General features: G+C 36.7%; 1 long non-coding RNA gene and 2 gene segments (V, D, J or C); 2 read left to right on the top strand and 1 right to left on the bottom strand.

Moving 5' to 3' along the window:
* LOC105503813 overlaps positions 1-14,497 on the top strand; it is a 908,479-nt gene that overhangs the window by 722,653 nt on the left and 171,329 nt on the right.
* Positions 1-14,497, top strand: part of LOC105503812 — a 594,664-nt gene that overhangs the window by 444,260 nt on the left and 135,907 nt on the right.
* Positions 12,435-14,497, bottom strand: part of LOC105503811 — a 105,644-nt gene continuing 103,581 nt past the window's right edge. Inside the window, exon 3 of the long non-coding RNA XR_001000535.1 lies at positions 12,435-14,137. This is a non-coding gene — a long non-coding RNA (uncharacterized LOC105503811). The remainder of the gene's footprint in view (positions 14,138-14,497) is intronic.

Genomic DNA, 14,497 nt, shown 5'->3' with positions numbered 1-14,497 from the left:
CCATTCCTCTTACCTTTTACATTGTCTTATTTTTTTCATGGCATCCACCACTTGCAAACAGTATGTTATATATTTGTCTGTGTGTTTCTTGTCTGTCTATCCACCAGAATATAAGCATCAACTGGGACCTAATTAAACTAAAAACTTCTGCACAGCAAAAGAAATAATCAGCAGAGTAAACAGACAACCCACAGAGTGGGAGAAAATGTTTACAAACTATGCATCTGACAAAGGACTAATATCCAAAATCTACAGGGAACTCAAAGAAATCAGCAAGATAAAACAAATAATCCCAACCAAAAGTGGGCTAAGGACATGAATGAACAATTCTCAAAAGAAGATATACAAATGGCCAACGAACATATGAAAAAAAATGCTCAGTGTAACTAATTATCAGAGAAATGCGAATCAAAACCACAATGTGATACCACCTTACTCCTCCTACAAGAATGGCCATAAAAAAAAAAAATCAAAGATTTTGGCATGGATATGGTGAAAGGGAACAATTTTACGCTGTTGGTGGGAATGGAAACTACTATGAAAAACAGTGTGGATATTCCTCAAAGAACTAAAAGTAGATCTACCATTTGATCCAGCAAGGCCACTCCTCTGGTATCTATCCAGAGGAAAAGCAGTCGTTATACAAAAAATACACTTGCACACACATTTTTATAGCAGCACAATTCACAGTTGCAAAAATATGGGACCAGCCTAAATGCCCATCAACCAGTGAGTGGATAAAGAAAATGTATACACACATATACCATGGAATACTACTCAGCCATAAAAAAGAACGAAATAATGGCATTCACAGCAACCTGGATGAAGTTGGAGACCGTTATTCTAAGTGAATTAACTCAGGAATGGAAAACCAAATATTGTATGTTCTCATCTGTACAAGTGGGATTTAAGCTATGAGGATACAAAGGCATAAAAATGATATAATGGACTCTGGAGACTCGGGGGAGAACAGGTGCACCAAAATCTCAGAAATCACCCTAAAGAATGTATCCATGTAACCAAAAAGCCTCCTGTTCCCCAAAAACTATTGAACTAAAATAAAATAAAAGTCATTTTTTATAAAAGAATCTTAAGTATCAAAAAGCTCAGGACTTTGTCTGAATTATTCAACAAATGAATAAAGATCTGATACATGTATAAATAAGTAAATGATGTTATTTATCACCTAAATATGACACTGTCTCTCTGACTTTAATTTTCCTTTCATCTGCTTATTTTTCTTCCCAAGCCATGAATATGGGACAAAAGAAGGGATTAAGATACAAACACCAAGATTTGGCAAGTATAATGGGGCTGAATAATAATATAATAATTTGAAAAACAACAATAGTTCAGGTAACCATATATTAAATTTGTCTCAAGAATGTATTTTATTTTCTCATTCATTTATTCAACAAATATTTACATCACGCCTATTATGAGTTCTTTTTGAAAATGCAGTAACTGTCTCTTACATTTGTATCATTGTTTATAGTTTACAAGGTCCTTTCTGATATTTATTTTAATGTGTCCTCATAAACAATTCTTTGAAGTAAGTAGGTCTTATGAGGAATGAGTCATATGAGGAATGAGTTACCAGATTAAAGATCATTGGGTTGTAAAAATCTTCAGCTAGAAAGCATTCCATCATTTTATTGTTGATACAACTATATACAGAAGCCCATTATCAATCTATTTATTTCACCACAGAGAGCTATAATACACACATTGACCATCAGTACCAGTACATTAATTCTCACTTCTGGGATTTCCAGCCTACTCTTAGCTTCAGGGTTAATGTGAATATTTCATGGTAGAATGCACAAACTTTGAGGAAGGTGCAATGCTTTCCCTGTTTCTTCTGCTTATGTTCAGGTTCTGCACATACTGTGGGTTCTCCATAAATATTTATTGGCAAAGAGAACAGTTATTAATGTAAGAATCTCTCTGTTCAGAAAATATCCAAGGCAACTGTGATAGCTGCTGGTTTCCAAAGACGGTCTTCCAATGAACTACATCTCTCACTATTTGGAATTTTGCATAATTCCTTCCCCTTGATCTGGACTGGCTCTGTGACTTGATTATAACCAATAGAACATGGTGGTGGGTTAAGCAATATTCACTTCATAGGGGGCATTTCTGGTCACATGATAACTTAATGGTCCATGATCAAATAACCAGGACCCAGCAAAGAGCCAAGAACTAAAAAAAAAAAAAAAAGAAAAAGAAAAAAAATAGTTATCTGCAGAGTATGGCATGGCTTTGCCCCCAGATTCTAAAAGTCTGCTCTGGAATTTACCTAAGAGGCCTGCCAAAAGCTCAATAGGCACTTTAAGCACCACTGAATCAGATGTGTCATATGATCCAAGTGGCAGGGAAGCTTGCCACCCTCTCACAAAGGCTTGTCTTTCTCCAGACCTTCTTCAAAACAGGAAGCCTTTCAGATTGCTCACTCAGCAAATAGGTTTAGACCATATAAGATATGTTGCCTCCAAAATCCAATGAGGCACACCAAGAATCAGGACTCTTTCTTTATGGTAGGAGAGACCAGATGTAGCAATTGACCTTCACCTTGAAAGAGATATCTCAACTTTTCCCGGACCATGAAACCCCAAGAAATTTCCTGAAGGAAACTTCTAAATTTTTCTGGGATTTATTTCACAACCTCTTGCCTCTGTGTGTCTTACCAAAGGTGTCTAAAGTAGTTGTGATTTCCTGGTTCACCAGTGTAGAGGATCCATGTGATGTGTTGTGAAATAATCAATTTCCTGTGGAATAGAATAGGCCAGGATTGGAGAGTTGATATAACCCTGAGGTGAAGCAAGGAGGGTACATTGCTAGCCCTTCCAGATGGAAGAAAAATGCTTCTGATAGTCTCTACTAACATGTATATAGAGGAAAAAATGACTTCCCATATCAGTATTCACATATTAGATGTCACATGTATTGATTTACTATAGCAATGAAACCACATCTGGAACAGCAGCTGTGATTGTACTCACCACCTGATTAAGTTTACAATAATCCTTTGTCATTCTTCAAGATCCATCTGTCTTCTGCATAGGCCAAATAGTTGAGTTGAATGGAGGTGTGGTGAAAATCACCAGCCCTGCATCTTTTAAATCTTTTATAGAGGCGCTAATCTCTACAAGTCTCTACAGAATGCAGTGCTGCTGTGAATTTACTAGTTTGGAATACAAAGGCAGTTCTAACGCCTTCTGCTTGTCCTCACTCCTCAGATCCGATAATCAATATAGTTATTCTGCCTTTCCTGAGTGTGCCTCCTTCAGTTAAGCATTCTAGAACTTGGGAAATAACCATGGGGTAAGTTCAGAGCTAACTGGATGCAATGTAAGATGGACCTGAGCCCAAAATACCATTAATCCTTAAGCTTCAATAAACCCATACTCTGGTAAGTAGGAAATAGTGGCATATTATGTCTCCAAGGACTGGTATCCTTTCAGAGCCAATGTCCAGAAATCCCCCAAATGTCTGGTTATTTACCCTTCCCAAATGCACTATGACCTTGGCAAATGGCTTTAGGTCTTTTCGGGGAAAGAAAGAAGGAAAAATTACAGTCTACACTTTTGGAATGTAAATATAATTAGAAAAATCCTGCAGTCTTTTTGGCCGGCATGGTGCCTTATCATTTTGTTCCTGCCCTGTCAAGGCCTGCTAGGAGTTGAGTCTAGCTATAGGGATACAAACAATGAAAGATGTTGGGGGTGAGTCTTGAGGGGTCTCAGCATTTTTCCACAGAGTAAGTCCTTACGGGCTTTTCAATCAAGGGAGTACTAAACTCCTCAGAGGGAAAGGCTGCTTCTGCTGGCAAAGGAGACAGGGCTTTCAACGTTCTCAGCTTCCAGAGAATCTGCCCACATGTTGCCATCTCAATTTTCAGGGCCTCAACTCTATCCCAATCAAAGCCATAATTTTAACTGTAAGACCGTGAATTGAATTGATGTTGTAATCTAAGCTAGCTACAGGATTAGTCTTTGGGCTTGGTTTTTTGAAATATCAGATCTTGCAGCTATGAGAGATAAGAGTTTCTTTCAGAGTAGTCACAAAGACTTTTCAGTTCCTTGCCTGCATCTTTAACTGAATATTCAATAACCTGAGTTTATTTCTTTTTCTCCATGTTCTCTGTGACACTTTGAAGCAACCCGCAAACTCCAGTCATTATACTCCTTATTTCCACTACATTGGTCAATGGCAGCAGCTACCTGGTAATCTAACACCTTGTCTTTTATAAGCACTTGATATCAGGGACTCCTGTGTCCCATTTACCATTGGCAGTATAGTCACTAATGCTTCATCAAATCAGAGAATCAATACCAAATTCCCATCCTTAAAATTCTATCTCTGGATTCACTTCCACGACCAATAGTTGTATCAGTTAAGAGTCAGCCAGGGAAGCAGAACCACTGTGAATGATACAGAATATAGGAATAGTGGATTCGTTGTGGAATCAGACCTTACAAATGTGGGAGAAGCTAGAGAAGGAAAGGTCTGGAGGAAGGAGTCAGAGGATCAGAAAAAGGGCCATTAACCTATCTATCTTATGCAGTAGCACAGATGGACCAGACAGGTTGGGGCCTGAGGGAAAATCTAAGAAGCTAAACACTTTCAACCACCAAGGTGGGACTGTGAAGGGGAGTTCATGGAGAAGCGTATGGAAAGTGAGTACCTCTCTGTAGCAACCACTTCTGTGGGTCCACAGCCAAGTAGTCGGTGATGGGTCTGTAGTCACTGTTGTTCAGCAGAGCCAAGAGTCAGAAAGATTCGCTGGATGCAGAGTGAAGGAAAGCAAGGACTATATGGGACCTACCAAGCATCTCTGCCTCTGTCCATCGCTGTATCTGACCACAGTGACTTTCTAAGAGTAACAGTTATTGCTTCTGTGTTCTAAATCTTTTCCCATTTCATCTCTTAGCCAATGCTAATATAGAGCGATACATGAAAGGGGATTCTGAGAAATGTAGTTGTGTGCTTAAGCAACTTGACTAGCATAATCCAGCACAACTTCTAAATCTCAGAAGATAGCAAATGTAGGCAGAAAGAAAAGTACAGATGCTCCAGGGGTTCACTGGTGACCTTTATGGCTGCAGTTGACCTAGGATTTGCAAGTTGCTTGGAGAGGGACAGAGGGGCACACAGGAACTTTCCTCTCAAATATGAGGATATCAATCTAGATCTACGAGGAGTCCTTTTGGAGATAAAAAGAACTGTATAGGAGATGATGAACAAAAGGCCCAATTTCTATATTAGACTGTCTCCCTGAATGAGGGTGAATACCCAGAGGAGACTGAGCCAAGGCCTCAGAACCTCTGAATTCTAAAATGTAGAGAACTTCATTCTGATCTGTTTTATACAAATGGTGCTGGTCTTTCAGACAGGACCTTGTCTCTGAAAGAAAGAGAGAAACGAAGTAGAAGATTCATAACCCAGTTTAGTAAAGAGGCTTACCTTTGCTCTTTGCTCACCATAATTCCCCTGCTCAAAGTCTCAGCTACCTGCCTCTGTGCAATAGCTACACAGTGCTCCTCAAGTATCTGCCTCCTGAACACAGAATTATAGCTAACAAGTATTTAAAATTTATGTATTTGCTGCACATCTTTCATTATGCACTTTTTGGCACCGACTCTGAATGAATGCCAATATAAAAATAAACAGTTTGAAATTATTTTAAGTGATTATCAAAAATAACAGCATAAATTCTATGATGTGGACTTCAGTCACAGTCCCTTCCAGGGACTCTTCCAGGCAGACCACAAGAGAAAAGCTATCTGCAAAAGCAACTCAAAGCTCCCAGAACCAATAGCATACTTGAGTCAGACACAGCTCCTTAAAGGACAAGTAATTTCCATAGGCCCTAGGGTAAACTAAATTAGTTTTAACACAATACTATTTAAACATGTAGAAATGCAATATGGTTTATAAACGCTATGTGCTTATTGCTCTTATACCAACAATTTAAAAATATAAACATTCACAAAGCTTCAAAACCTCTACACTTCAATAAATAATTTTAATTTAATGTAATAATAATATTTGGCTAAAACTAAATCACCAGGTTTTCTTCTTTCCAACTTTTATATTAGGTTTAAGTGGTACATGTGCAGGTTTGTCGAATGGGTAAAGTATATGTCATGGGGGTTTGACAAGATACAGATTATTTCATCACCCAGGTAATAAGCATAGTACCCAATAGGTAGTTTTTCAATCTTCACTCTCCTTCTACCTTCCACCCTCAACTGGGCCCTGGTGTCTATTGTTCCCTTCTTTGTGTCCATGTGTACTCAATGTTTAACTCCCACTTATAAGTGATAACATGCAGCATTTGGTTTTCTGTTTCAGCATTAATTCACTTAGGATAAGAACTTCCAGCTCCATCCATGTAGCTGCAAAGCATGTGACTTTTATGGCTGCATAGTATTTCATGGCATATATGTACCACATTTTCTTTATCCAGTTCATCGTTTAAGTCACCAGTTTTGAGCTTAATAGATGAAAGATATATATGTTGTGTTGGGTTTTGCTTGTTAACTTGATTCTTCTCATTTTGTACGTAATTTTCATCTTTGTTTTCCTTTGTTTGAAACAAATTCATATTGAATTGTTAATTAATTCACTGGATGGGCCAATCCATTTACTATGCACCAATAGTACAATACTGAAAGAAATGTTTTTAACTTTTAATGAAGTTTTTTTTTTACTACACAATTACTTCCATACCTATTGCTAATCAACTGTAGCTCAGTGATTTGTACGAAAGATGAGCTCTACACAGTACAGCCATGTGAATGGAGAATTTAGCGATCATTCATTGAGTTCTCCATGCTTACAGCAACTAACTTCTTATGATTCCATTTTCAATGACTGTTTTATATTCAAATTACCTGACATTATTAGACCTTCACTTAGTATTAAAGTAACTATTAGTATTAGCAAAGCAGGGCATCAAAATCTTGTGACAGTATTTGCTTACAATTGTTCAGATAAGCCTCAACATGAGTCAGTTGTGTTTTATGAGAGGTATGTATTCCTTATAATTTTGCATAATTTAAGGCTTATCTTTCCATGGGGAACTGGTTCACAGAGCCCAAATACCTACAACTTTGTAGCACATTTCTGTTTTGATGCTGCTCTTTATTTTCTTAGCATTATCTACAATATTTAGCAACTGCTCCTTTCTAAATTAGTGGTAAAACACATCAAGGGAGTAGTTTGGCTTTTTCTGTGGGAGTGAATTACAGCCAACATCTGCTTAAAAGTTATGTATCTGAATGCACATTTTCCAGCATGAGCTTTGGTACCAACTCCTAATGAATGCTAATATAAAAATAAATAAAACAATTTGAAATTATGTAAGTGGTTATTAAACATAATAGCATAAATAACCAAGATCTCTTATAGAAATTCTCATAAAGCAACAGGTAGAACATACCATACTAACAATGGCTGGTTCTTTCCATTAAAGCTGAAGTAGCTCCACCATGTGGCAGGAGTAAAAACAATCTACCATTCCTTTAGCTTGTTCACCAAAGGAAATTATGCAAATCTCATTTAAGTTTGGTGAGAATCACAAAATTACCCATTTTTCTCAGAATACACGGGCTATTAATTTTTATACCACATTACTTAAATTTCACATAATTTATGCTGCCAACTACATGTTTTAGACTACCATTCGATTGAAAACACATTTTTAACTCCATAAAATTATGAAGACCCATGAAAATTCTAGAGATGCACATATTCCAAGTATAATAAATATCACAAATAACTTTTAAATTCAATTTTTAAATAATTCTTGTTACTATTATACTTTCCACACGGGTTTCAGAAACATCTTAAAAGTAATGATAACTTTTTGTCTCTATAAAAAGAATACTATTCAAAAAAGGACAAAAAGTTAATAAATGTGGAATACTAACTTTGTAACTAATATATAAAATACATGAGCTTTTTGATTCCTAAATTCTTCCAACAGAAGTTCAAATAACATAAAATATTGGTGTCGTTAAACCATAATTTATTACCTTGTTAATTTCAAAACAGCATACTAGTAACCTGATCTTTAACATTAGTTGTTACCAAATTATAGGTTTTTTTAAAATTTCCTAGAAAATTATGTCATTTTTTGAGTATTGAATATCTCAGCTCATAGGAATACGGTGATTGTTTTCCTTCCACTCTTTTGTATTTTCCAAATTTTCAATGTAATAAGCACATACTAATTTTATGATGAAATGAAATTTGTAAAAGAATAAACATTAATGTTAGAAGATAATTAACAAAATTATCTATCTTGAGTACAATATACAACACAAGGAAATTAATATAAGATTTTACCCTGGTGGTGAGAAAATAGGTGAGATAGCTTTCCTATCACAACGTAAAAGTATATGTTAGTAAATATTCATATTGGAAAGAAATGTATTCTATGACCTAGCAATTACTATGTCCCAGTCTTGGCATTACTCTTATTGTAAAAGAAAGCATGGACAAGCAGCAATTTGGGGACCATGAAAAGTTGGAAATAACATAATCATATAGTAAAAAGTGATAATACATATTATAATAAGTCTATATGCCATATATTAAAAATAATGACATGAATCTGTATATAATGGCAGGAGAAGATCGCCAAAATGCATTACTGATTGAAAACACAAGTTGCAGAACAATGTATAGAGTATTATGCTATTTATGTTGATAAAAAAACTTGTACAGTATAAATCCTGAATATTGCACAGCAAAAGGACTGTAAGTATATTGATGAATTCCCTGTTACTAGTATCTCTGGAAGAGGGAATTATATTGTGAGATGGGAGGATAGTCAGTGGAGATTTTGGTTTTAATTGCAATGCTTTTGTGTTTATAATAAGGATGTATTAGTATATTACTTGCATAATTAAACTTTAATTGTTTTTTAGGTTTTCTTCTCCACTCTCATATATTTGCATGCACATACCTATGCAAATAACAAAGTCCACCTAATAAAGGGGATTTGTGACTGGCATTTTTCTAAGCACTTTGTCATGTGTCATACATTGTATCATGCAAACTTATCATTAACCTTATGATGTTAATAATATTTTTCCCATTTCACAGATGATGAAACCAGGCCTCAGAGGAACTGGGTACATTGCCCAAATTCACCAAGTCAATAAGGGTTACAATCAAACTTTGAATTCAGATATCTGGCTCAGAGTCCACAATCTTAACCAAAATAGTATTTTACAAATTCCCTTGTAGAAGTGTGTATATCCACATGCAAGTGTGCACACACACATCCCTGCCATCCAGCCTCTTCTCCCCCTGACACTTGAGTACACAGGTCATTGGTATGTTCTCTCCATAACTTTCCACCATTGACAGAAACGTGTTTGCTCAAGGGATGAGTTGAGGTGAAAACCTGACAACATTAGTTGTTTTGCAAAAATCTGAGCAGTTATTTTATTTTGTATTTTGTTTTCCTGGCTACAACTCTCCTTTTAAAGGTTTGCAAGGTGGCATTAATATCTATTCCTTTCCTGACTACTCCATTTATTAGTTACATTGTGATTAGTGGATTCTACTTGGTCTTTCCCCAATCCATTAATATTTTTTGCCTTCACTTGAAAAAAAATAAAGAAAGAAACACTTGTTTTCCAAATGGCTTTGGGGTGGTAGGAGGCTTTGCTGATGGCTAGAGGAATCTCCTCATGGCAGTGTCTTGGCTGAGTAATTGGTCCTAGAGGAATCTCCTCATGGCAGTATCTTGGCTGAGTAATTGGTCCTCGCCTATATGATCAAGAAGGTGAATGTTCCTAGTAAACCCAGAGGGGATCAGCCCATCAGAGGTAAGCTTCTGCTATCTAAATTGAGATGAGATTCAGGCTTAACCTCAAATGCCAAGTATTTGCTCTTCTAGTCTCTCCCTTCTCCTCCTTATTATCATGACACTTTAAAGGTCAAATTACTGATAAGAAATTTGCTTGCTGAGAACATAGAAAGTTAAATGACTCAAGAGAGGGTGTTGTACGTTTTTGTTTAAATCTAAAAAAACACCATGAAGAATCCCAACTCTGAGATAAATGGTTCTCTTTGTTGTACAAAGGGGGTTCCTAAAGCATGGTAATGGGGAGGAGACACCTAGAGATCAAAGCAACTAATACAATCAATTCCAATCCAAGCCCCAAACCAAGTCTTTCCACCAGCTATTCCTTTCATATCTAAATGTTGTCCTCTTCCTCTACAGCAGGATAAAAAGTCAATTTCTAAGGGTAAAGGCAGTAAACAAAATTTCAGGAATATATAGTATATGTAAGTTTGAGTACATAAAGTTAAAAGATTCCTGAATATCTAAAAATGTTCGAATTAAAAAATCAATATCAAATTAGTAAAAAAAAAAATTACAAAGGTACATGAGCTGTATAATAGTCAAAAGTTAATATGCTTAATATATTAAAAGTGTATATAAAGGGATAAGGACAACACTAGCCTGATGGATATATAAGCAAAATCCGGATACAAAAATTACGTATAAATTACTAATGAATATTTGAAGAAAACACACTGAAAATTTTAAAATGCAATGAAGACAGCTATAATTCATATCAAGTTAACAACTATGTTTAAACAATCACAATCCAATGCTGATGAAATTGGGCACATTAAGAGCAATTACATTTATTACTGCTATGATTGCAAACTGATACAGTGTAACAGTAGATTATTTGGCATTAGGTATCAGAAGCTTTTAAAATAGTCATCCTCTTGACCCAAATATTGGAAATCTATCATTAAAAGGATCTTCTGAGCAGATTTTTTATGAGCAAAATGTTCATTAAATATTTTTCATACTTTCATATAATTTGAAATAGCCTAACTATCCAACACTAGAGAAAAGGTTAAGCAAATTAAGCAATATCTACCCAGTAGAATACTATGCCACCATTAAAAACTTAGATTTTCAAGAGTTTTAAATTACATGGGGGAAAATATCTTACTCTAATATAAGTGGAATAAAGTTAACAGAAAATTGAATGTACAATATGGCCTCAACAATGACAGAAAATATACTTAAGACCAAAGACTAAAAGGAAATATACCAAAATGAGATAGTTATTGTCTCTGGGTAGTGAGATCATAGATTATTTCCTTCTTCCTCTTCTTTTTATAATTATATATAAACCACAATTTCTTCTTCAATGACAACATATTTCTATAATGAGAAAAAATGATCTAATAAAAGTATCGTTTAAATACAAGGTTATGTGCCCTGAAAACATTCCTAGGTTCCCTTAAAGTCATTTGTCTAACATAAGTAAATTTGTCTAAATCTCTCTAGAACACACATTCATATGCTTTACCCCAGGAACAAAGAGTTCCCAAAATTTACTCCCTACTATGTAAAATAAAAACTGCCTTTAATTTTTTTCTGAATTTGTTTCAGACTTCAAGTAGAGTTCTTTATTACTTCTATTCAACAGCACAAACTACAAACATAATCTGTTTGGTGAACCATTTTTATTCAAAAGACAATAATGCCTGTTTCTACATCCTTCCAGAGAACCTAGTGGAAGAAAATGCCTAACATCGGGGAATAGTAGGAGCAGCCTAAATTGACCACAGAATTGTATTTGGCCACTGTCCTCAAAAAATTCAAGTGAATTCAGTAATCCTGAATGCCTATTTACACCAAACATTCCTACTATCATAGGTCATGAGGATTAAAATGAGGTGAGTTTGAAGGTGAGCATGACAGGTAGCCATAGCAATTAATCTTAGGTTCCTTCTCCCTTAAAAATGACCAACAAAACAAAAGAAATGCTATATCAATAATTTCAGAATAACATGGAATCATTGTAGATATTTCTATAAGATTTGCACCAGATCCACTAGGACAAATCTACCAGTAGCTAAACACTGTAGAGTTCCTAAAAATGGACAAGGAGAAGACGTGACAAAGATGCTCTTTAGGGGGACAAAGTCATCCTAAAAACTGAAGATATTTTCTGCTCTGCCAATCAAGGAATCACTGTTCTTTCCCCAGCAAGAAGGAGAGTGAAAAGAGGACTGAATTGGAGGGCCCAAATTTGCATTTTAATCATAACCCTTCATAGCTAATTATGAGATCTGAGCATTCTCTGGATCTCAGTTTGCCATGCATAAAATGATGGGTGGACTGAAAGATTTGTAAGTTTTCCAGTTCTGACATTGCATGGGTCTATAAGGAGCTCCATCTTGGTTGGCCCCTGGAGGCACCTGGAGACTTTGGTTTTAGGGAACTAACAAGTCTCAGTGCTGAATGAGGATATAGTTCCTCAGTGTAGACTTTTAGAAACTATGCAAGCACTTGAGTCTTTAAAAAAAATTGCTTGGTCCCTTGGGCTGTCTCTTATAACTTTAATATTTACACTATGACAAAGTGAAAGTGCTTATTAGTGTTTGAGAAAAAGTAATACCATTCTCTTTATTCATTCCAATGAGCTTATTTTACATGAGCAAGAAAGCACTGGAGAGACAGACACCCATGGGATATTTGCCTAGCCTAAGTGAGTCTCAGATGGAAATAAATATGAAAAGTGTTAGCATAGGACCTGTGAGAAACTGATTCTTACATCTGGCCTCCAAAGGGTCAAGCCGCAAATAACATGCCCCTTCTCTAGTTCAGCCTGGAGCTGCCCACAGTTCCCAGTGGTGTCCAGTCAACTCATTCTCCTGATGCAGGATCATCAGAGAGAATCTGGAGTAATGGCAGCTGTGGGCAAGGGGCTGCCAAATAATAGCGGAACAAAGATATCTTCCAAGTTTCTGTTTCCTCCGAATAACTCAAACACCTCAAGAGTCCAGGTCCCCCTAAAGACTGCATTTTCTTAGCTTCATTCTCTCTAGTTGTGATGAGCATCTCAAAAAGGAACACCTCTCCTTCTGAGTTTATGACAGTTTATGACCTGCCACTTCATTTCCAGCAGTGTGTCCCAGTTCCTCTTGCAATCCACACAGGACACTTTTTCTTTCAGCAGCTTGGTGTGAGGTCTTGCCTCTCAGGATTAGCTGTGATCTTACTGCTGGGGCGGGAGCACACTTAGCCACAGGGCCCAAAGGAACTACTGTCACTGAAAAGAGTACCTTCCTGTATTTGAGGGCTCTTCCTCTCTGCTGGTACACCCAGGGAAAAACCCAGCAGAGTCCACCCACAGTCTTTGAGGATTAATTCTGTAAGAACTTTTTATGCTGAAGGGAATCCTCCTCCAGGGGATGATTCTGCTCTGTGCTTCTGAGCTCTGATGACAATCACACCAACATCGCCGGGGCCTGTGGCGGAAGAGGAACACCACCCACTGGAAACCAGGGGCAAGTTGCTCCTCTGTAGTTCTGGGAAATGTCCAGAGGCACAGCTCTGCTGTTCCAATTTGCAGTTTTCTCTATCATCAAAAACAAAATGTGATTTGCATTTGAAATTTTACAGAATTCCTCATTTTAGGTCAAGACTGGCCTTACCCGTAGGTTAGTGACTTATGTGGTAGGATTTAAAACACACACACACACAAATATTATCCATTAAAAGAATTAGATTCCCACCAACCTGCTGTGGCATTCATCAGTGACCCTTTGAAGGTGAGCCATTGAAGGTGCAGGTTAAAATGCAAATTTGTTTCTTGGAGAGGTAGCAATAGAGCTATTATCAACTGTTAATGCTCCAGTATTGCTGGAATGTCAGAGTAAGAAGTTTGGGTTAAAAATTAACATATCAGTAAGTGAAGACTGGCTTTATATATTACATATTTAATTTATAAAAATGGTAACATTAAAAGGTGGCACCAAAATGTAAATAGAATCAAGATCACTTTGGATAAACTAATGCATGACACATCCTTGATATGTTATTAATGGAAATGAGTTTGGGGGATATAATTTAGCCTTTGAGATTAGTGTCAACAGAGAACGGTATCTCCTCTGGTGCCCATGGCCGAAGCAGAACATTAGTACAATCCACCATAGATCAGGTTCACTTTGCAATTCATGTAAGTGGTTTATATGATAAAGAGGGCAGGAAGACCTGGTTTTGGCTCTGTCTCTACTTCTTACAAGATGCATGAAGCTACTCAAGTCACTTAAGCAAGGTGAGCCTCAGGTTCTTCATCTACAAAAGTGGGATGTAGAAAAGAAGAGTAAATGTAAAATTCCTGTTCAGTGGTTGTCTATTAAAGAATCTCTCCTTCCTGCCTCTGTTCACATCCATCAGGGAGAGGAGTAGGCTGATGGTGCCAGCTAAGGACCTTGGCACTCCTAGACCTATTCCTGAACAATTAATAGCTCTGAATTTGGGACAGGAATGTTACTGTCATGGTTAATTCCTTCCTCATCTGTCTGCTGGTGCTCGTTCACAATGTCAAAGATACGGCAACTTCATGGGGAGGAAGGGTTAACTTTTTGGTGTTTTTGCACTAGCCTGTATGTCTGTCTACTTTTCATATGGGAACCACCTTGTTGATTCAGACTG

The sequence above is a fragment of the Colobus angolensis genome, unplaced genomic scaffold (genome assembly GCF_000951035.1).
Source record: "Colobus angolensis palliatus isolate OR3802 unplaced genomic scaffold, Cang.pa_1.0 Scaffold88, whole genome shotgun sequence".
NCBI lineage: Eukaryota > Metazoa > Chordata > Mammalia > Primates > Cercopithecidae > Colobus > Colobus angolensis.
This window is presented reverse-complemented; position numbering and strand designations above follow the sequence as displayed.